The sequence below is a fragment of the Amphiprion ocellaris genome, chromosome 21 (genome assembly GCF_022539595.1).
Source record: "Amphiprion ocellaris isolate individual 3 ecotype Okinawa chromosome 21, ASM2253959v1, whole genome shotgun sequence".
NCBI lineage: Eukaryota > Metazoa > Chordata > Actinopteri > Pomacentridae > Amphiprion > Amphiprion ocellaris.
The window spans coordinates 24,440,841-24,448,574 of NC_072786.1; the positions used below are offsets into that span (position 1 = coordinate 24,440,841).

The window sequence follows — 7,734 nt, forward strand, 5'->3', positions numbered from 1 at the left end:
ACCCTCGTCTGCAGCGGTTTGTCCTAATTTAATCTGACACTTCAAATGAAATATCTTCAACCGTCATTGATCTCGGTGAAACACTACCCTCGTGATCCAACGGCGAGACAACCCAAGGGCACGGAAAGAAGTTGTAAAAATGAAAGCTGTGGCGTGAAAGACAAGGAAAGGAAGAGGGACGGAGGAGAAGCTAAGGATAGATGTGTAAAGAAAGCTGTAACTTCTAACATATCCATGTGTCGAGGAAGGTATTGAGAGAAGACAAACTTTGAAAAAGAAGAGCGCGATAGGGGGAGGGATGAATCGAAGCAGGATCAAAGCGGTGCAGAAAGCTGGAAGGAGCCGACAATGGGGGCAACAGTGATAATGGAGAGCTGAATGGAGGGACCGAAGCCAGAGATGGAGTTCACGTCCCTCGGGGGTTCACCAGAGCCCCACGCTGGATTCATGCACTACAGCTGACTGCTCGCAATCAACTTCAATGAACTGTACAGCCTCAGCGCATACCTGCTGCACATCTCATCCCCTCAGAGCTCAGCCCTGCACCCAGCTGCTGCTCCGCTCCTCATTTCAAACAACACAGCGCTGCCACAAATGGAACATGCAGGGATTCTTCTGCAGCAAGAAAATGCATGAAATGAAATCTTTCTGTGCCAAGTACCGTATCAGAGTTTAAAAACTTTTCGTTCTCAGGTGTTAGAAGTTTTCTAGACCCATACAATGTAAACTAACTCTCTAGATTCCATGTCTGACCGCATGTTTAAGTAGATTTTTAGCATCTTTAGGGGCTCTGGTGACACATACCAGTCAAAAACACATGTTATAGAGTGTTTGTTAGTTTCAAGTCACCATGAAAGCACATGATGAAAAGTTTGTTTGACTGAACAAACTCCTCTTGGATCATAATCAGCTCTTACAAGACGGACCTCACAGTTCTAAAAACACCCACAATCATGCGTTGGTTGGAAAGTAAGTTGTCTGAATTCAAATTAAACCTTTTTGTTCTGCTCTTTATTAAAAATAGGTGATTACAATTACCAATAATCGCCTGAATCAACTGCAAATGAAATTAAAGTTCTGTCTTGGGATCCACTCTCTTTCCTATTTATGTCAACAATGTGGGTCAAAACATAAATGCATCTGTTCATCTCTATGCTGATGACTATCATTCTGTTGCCCTTGTGTTTGAACATCTTCAGTCACATCTGCTACACCTTAAACTAGTGTTAAATGCTGACAAAACAAAAGTTATGTTGTTTTGGGTAAAGAGAATGTGCCATGGCCGCCTAGATGGCTCAGCTGGTTGAGCAGGTGACCTATGAACAGGGCTACAGTCCCCAACACAGCGGCCTGGGTTTCATTCCACCTCATGGCCCTTTGCTGCAGGTCTTCCCTGATTCTTCTCCCATACTTTCTTGTCTGCCTCTCAACTTCACCTGTCAAACAAAGCCAAAAAATGTCCAAAAAAAAAAAACTTGAACCCTTTGATGCACAGAGTGGATCAGGACATACCCATTTTCCATTGGATTTGGGTCACTTTTGGCCCATTTTGTGCATCAAAGCTTTAAAAAAGAAGGTGTCAGAAGTTCTCCCTGGTATTACAACCACACAAGGAACCCCTATTGAGTTAGAGGCCTCTTACAAATACCTCAGCATCACAATTGATGAAAGCCTCTGTTTTAAAATCCACGGCTTGTTGCTGCCACTTTCTTGTCCGTACTTGATTACGAAGATATTGTTTACATGAATGCCTCCACCCACTCTCTCAAACTGTTGGATGCTGTTTATCATGGAGCTCTTAGATTTATAACGGACTGTAAACCTCTCACACACCACTGCACTTTGTGCACCTTAACCCTAACTGGTCATTACTCTCCAAGAGCAGACTTCTCCACAGGTATCAAATCCATCCTTTGTCTGCTGCCCACATACTTATCCCCCTTCATGTCACATAAAGAGAGTTCAGCCATGGTCTACGTTCCCAGGACTTCATAACTTCCACCGTCCCCTCAGTCTCAGTCAATGTTGTTTTATTATGTTATTTGAGGACAGGTCTTTCTTGAGAACCCCGTGTTTCAATGAGATTATCTGTATAAGTGAAGGTTAAATAAAAAGTAAAAGTTTTCAGTCATATTGCCCAGCTTTACTTTGACCTACTAGATGGAGGCATTTACATTGACACCACAAAAGTCACAAAAGCAGCTTGTTAAAAGTTGAATCATTACAAGAAAGCAGAAAACTGTTCCAGATTTAAAGACTAAAGCCAAATGTATCCACCAAGCCAGAACCACGTCCACACAGAGCTGAGACACAAACCAGAGAAAATAACATTTGATACAAAACCAACAAAGCCATTAAAAAGTTTGTGTCTTTCCAAATGTAAAATCTGGCGTCACTGTTGTCACGCTCTTTGCCAACGTTAAAGAGAGAAAACTACCAAGCTGATCTGAAGCAATAATCAAATGGTTCGCTTGTCACTCAAGAAAGGACAGGAGGCACCAACAACAAGGGAGTGCTTTTTATCCTTTTAGCATCAACATTGCAATCTGTTTATGGAAATGAACTCAAACACATGATGCTACAACTGTTATTGCTGCTCGATACATAAAGAAATTTCACTCGGTTCTCATTTCCTCTATTGATATACAAGAGAAGTCGGTCTGGTCGAATGTAATTTACTCTGACTTAAGGCTTCACGGATACATTCAAGTTCTTTTATTAATTTTATAATAGGTGGGGGGCTGCACAGTGGTGTGGTAGTTAGATAATGGATGGATGGATGATGAATGGATGGATGAATGGATGGAGTGTGTTGACATGAAAAACTAACAGAATGCCAGTTATTTCAAATAGTCTCCATCACTTCCACTATTCAAATAATGATGTTGTAACATTTAAAGAGTGACAGTCCTTGACTAGAATTAGAATTGAAACATTGGCTCCTAATGTTTTAAGAATTTCTGAAGAATAAATAGATTTATCTGTAGAAAAAAGCAAAACTGAAATTGATAGATATACACTTCTGTTCAAAAGTTTGGGGTCAATCAGACAATTTCATGTTTTCCATGAAAACTCACACTTTTATCCATGTGCTAACATAACTGCACAAGGGTTTTCTAATCATCAATTAGTCTTTCAACACCATTAGCTAACACAATGTAGCATTAGAACACAGGAGTGATGGTTGCTGGAAATGTTCCTCTGTACCTCTATGGAGATATTCCATTAGAAATCAGCTGTTTCCAGCTAGAATAGTCATTTACCACATTAACAATGTCTACACTGGATTTATCATTCATTTAATGTTATCTTCAATGAAAAAAGAAATGCTTTTCTATCAAAAATAAGGACATTTTTAAGTGATCCCTAACTTTTGAACAGCAGTGTATGTTAATGAATTACAAACAATAACCCACTGACACACAGTCAGCAGCTGTTGTTATAATCAGGTACTTGTTTCAGTCCAGTTTAAATCAGTCTCTGGTTTCATCTTCTCAAATGTGAGCTGCTTTTCTGTCTAGTATGTCAGAGTAAATGCAAAAATTTTCTGCTGCTCAGAAAAACCAAACTGGCGACACTCCACCATTTTTCCCCATTTTTAAAACTTTTTCAGACATGAACAGTTAATTATCCGATCAAATAAGTGGTAGATAAATCAATCTTGAGTGTATCTTGCCATCCTGTGTACTTTAAATGATTCTTTAGAAAACACAGAAAGCAGGAACAGCTGAAAACAGTCCTGGTAAAAGCCTGACTTGGCAGCCTCGGAGTCTGCCGGCCGGTCTTCAGAGCAGGATCCACCAGAGCTAATGACTTCTCTTGGGCTAATCAAAGTGCTTACTTAAGCAACCCCACTCACCCCACCAGGCTCTATCTACCCCCAGCACGACTGCTGGGTCCTGGCACGCCACCACGCCTGCCTAGTGGGCCGATAGCAAAACCAGGCTTAGACAAATCTCTCTGGTAAGGTTATTAGTATTCCCTGGGGATGAAATCCTGAGCCCTCTCAATTCTGCAGCTTCTGGTTGAATGAATGAGGGGGTTAACAACATCAGCGGGCCCACAGCCAGCTCTGGCCTCACACTGCTCCTGAGGGATGGGGATACCAGATGCCGCAGCATCTCACTTGTTACGCAATCAAGGAAATAATTGGTGCGCCTGACTTGGGCATGTAATTCAATTAGGGCAATAAAGACGCCGTTATTATTCTCTGGAATGAGCACGAAGAGTAAAACATGGCAGTTTATGGCAACCCATGAAATCAGAAGAAGCTTAAGGAATACGCCCTTTAGGCTAATTTGGACTTTATCAGTTTACAGCCGTCTGGAGCTTCTTTACATCTTCTGAGAAGTTTCTATGTCCTCATGGGGGATCTTGCTATAATATTTACATGCAATCAATTTCTCAATTTGCTATGATTGCTATGGATTTTTTTGGGAAAAGAAAAAAAATGACCCCAAATGGTTTCTTCTCAGGCGACTTTACGGCCTCATCCAGACAAAAATCAATGCCAGTGAATCTGTTCAGCCATCTATTATTAAAAATGTTCCAGGCATCCATGAGAGCAGGCTGTGAGTGATACTAAACACATCAGGATGAGTCCTAATTCACATCTGGGTCTCACAAAAGCAGAAATCAGACGACGGTTTCCCCCAAGGTGATGTATGTTGAATGGTAAAAACCTGCAGCATCCTCAGTCTAAAGCAGGGGAGTCAAACTCAGCTTAGTCCAGGTTCCACATTCAGCCCAATTTGATCTCAGGTGGGCCGGACCAGTAAAATCACAGCACAATAACCTATAAACAAGCACAACTCCAAATTTTTCCTTTGTTGTAGTGCGAAAAAGTACGTTCTGAAAATGTTCACATTTAAGGAATTATCTTTTTACAAAACATCATGAACAACCTGAAATTTCTTAAGAAAAATAAGTGTGACGGATGGAGCTAGATGTGGAAGTCCAGAACAACAACCAGACTGCAGCTTCACACAAAGTTTGCCGTTATGAAGCGACGGCAGACACACTTGTTACCACACGATAAGTGATTTAATAAAACAAACACGTTACCGGAGTGAGAAAACAAAAATTGTACAGATAGCTGCTTTAGTTAATGGACTGATATTGATCCTAATCATTTATACAGCTTTGTTTTGATGTGATGACTTCACAATCTAATGGTCTGTGAAGATCTCTGGCAAATTTGCTAATTAACCACAGCAAAAATCTTACCTTCATGTGGAGAAAGACAAGAGGAAACTGCTCAAGGTGATGGCGATTGGCATCAGGCGTGGAGTGTGTTTCATTTTGCTCTGCTGGTGTGTGGATGTGCCCTGGGGGGTAGTGTGACGGATGGAGCTAGATGTGGAAGTCCAGAACAACAGCCAGACTGCAGCTTCACACAAAGTTTGCCGTTATAAAGCCACGGCACACAGCTTGTGGAGGGAGAAATCCTGAAGCAGCTTTGCTTTTGTGCATATTAACAGCAAGCGATGCTCTTTTATAGTGACAGAAGACGAGCGTGCATCTGTGTAAGTTACATCCAAGTGATCAAAGTTACATAATGACTAGTTCCGACACAAAAATGGACAACAAGGAGGTGATTCCTCTTGTTTCCCTGATGATTATCACCAACTGCAGCTGTCAATCAGCGAGGAAGCATCTGAGCACCACTTTCCTCCTCCAAATGACAGCACCTTGCACAAGTGCTCTTCTGTTTTACACCCAACAAGCAGCCCCTCTCATTCAGAGCAGGTGCAGTCCATCTGGAATAATCCATGCTGTGCGTTATCTTTTCTTCATTCCCACCAGCCTCTCTCTGCGCCCTAACAAGCCAGCAACACATCAGCAAGTCGTCAAACGACCCGTTTCTCGCGGCAAATTGATGAGTAAATTGTCTTACCTGGCGTCTCCAGCGCTCAGAGAAGATCGGAGCTGCAGCTCGTTATCGCAGCTGTGGATCACACAGGCAAAGCCAGGCGGCCGTTTTTCAGAGGCGCAGAGTCGGAGAAAGCTGCTGTAGGTCTCCTCAAAGAGCTTCCTAGACTGAGAGGGAGCAGGGGAGGCTCTCTGTTCGGGGATCTGCAGCTGGAAAACGATGCGTTGAGGCTGAGAGGAAGCAGCAGGCTGCACACCTCGGAGCGCCAAGCCCGTCTGAGCGCACGGCGGTGACGCACACCAGGTGGCGCTGTTGGCCTCCAAATGCACCGATCCGGTCACCTGTGGAGATGCTGCTGCCTGCAGCCCGGGACCGGGAGAGGCAGAGTCTGTCACGTGGGTTAAAAGCAATAAAAACACACACTAAGGAGAATTTACCGACATGCCGATGATGTGATGCACTGAGAATCCAACAGAAATGATCTTAACCCTGAGATGCACAAGCGATTGGACCCTACACTCTTCCATAAGCAGGTCAAAAAGGACCCCTGTAAGAATCAATGTGTTTTTATGTCATTTTGATAAAGAACAATATTTTTTTGATTTGTTTGTATTATATTTTTGGCCACACAAGAATGATTTCATTTTTGAAATGTTTATTCTTCAGTTTATAACAGATTTTGAACATTTTGATCATTGAAAAAAAAGAATATTTAGAATGTCAACATCCATTCTGTGACATTTTCCCACTCTTTTCCTCTAACTGTTGCTGCTCTCCGTCCCTCCATGTTTGTGCATCACCTCTTGTATGATATTATCAGTGCTAAAGAGCTTGAGGTCGGAACACAAATATTACAGTTTCTTTAAAAGCATAAAAGGCACATTAAACATTTAAATGTATATCAAAAACATGTTTTTTGAGGACTAGCTAGAAAATGAAATGATAAAACCTTTTCATTACAAAGATATTGTATGAAAATGACCTCACCGGGTCATTTATGCCCAAAAAAGTTTAGAAAACTGAGATGAATTCACTTTAACCCTCCTATTACCTTCAAATATACTGATATCTTTTATCCTTGGAGTCAATTTGACCCCAGCAATTTAAACCTCCAGAAAATGATTTCAATTAAAATTGTCACTCAGGTTGATGTCAGGTACTAAATGTTTGTTTGCTGACTGCCTAAATAGTATTTTTTTTTCCTTTCTTGGGGCAATAGGAGGCGACAGTGGCTCTGTCAGTGAAGGCAGACATGGAAGACGTTTCCTTCCTGTTCTTCATCACAAGCAGCTCAGAGGGGCTATATTTTTCCCCATTGTCCCCAATATAGCAACCTTCCTTTTCAGTCCTTCACTCACAATGCAAAAGATATATCAAAATTGTCACAAGAATGATGTTTTCCCCTCGTGTGAACTATCAGTGGTTCTCACACTACTACAGTTATGGTTATGTTAGGTTAGGGCCTTGAAGCTTTTGAAAGGTTCTAAAATTACATGTTGTAGTGACTTCAATATCATCCAAAACAACAAACACAAATGTGTGTAAAATGCTGATATTTCTTACATGTTTTTTAAAGCTAAAGCAGCCAAATTGACCCCAAAGAACACTGATGTGTACAACATGTTCACAGGACATTGCAAACATATCATCACATTAACTTACCCAGTTGTCCTCATCAAATTAGGAAAAGTCATCAAATATGAAGCAATAAAAATGATGTCATTTATTTATTTAAACATTGAATGGAGTCAAATTGACCCCAAAGACAATAGGAGGGTTAAGCATCATCACAGGTGCATATCATACATGCATCATTTAAAGCTGCTTCCACTGCATGGCATGCAATCATACTGCAGGTAAGG

General features: G+C 41.5%; 1 protein-coding gene across 1 annotated transcript in view; it reads right to left on the minus strand.

Moving 5' to 3' along the window:
- nav3 (neuron navigator 3) overlaps positions 1-6,112 on the minus strand; it is a 534,705-nt gene extending 528,593 nt beyond the window's left edge. Inside the window, exon 1 of the mRNA XM_055006838.1 lies at positions 5,897-6,112. The gene's annotated coding sequence lies outside the window, so the exon portion shown is untranslated. The remainder of the gene's footprint in view (positions 1-5,896) is intronic.
- Between the last annotated feature and the right edge of the window lie 1,622 nt (positions 6,113-7,734).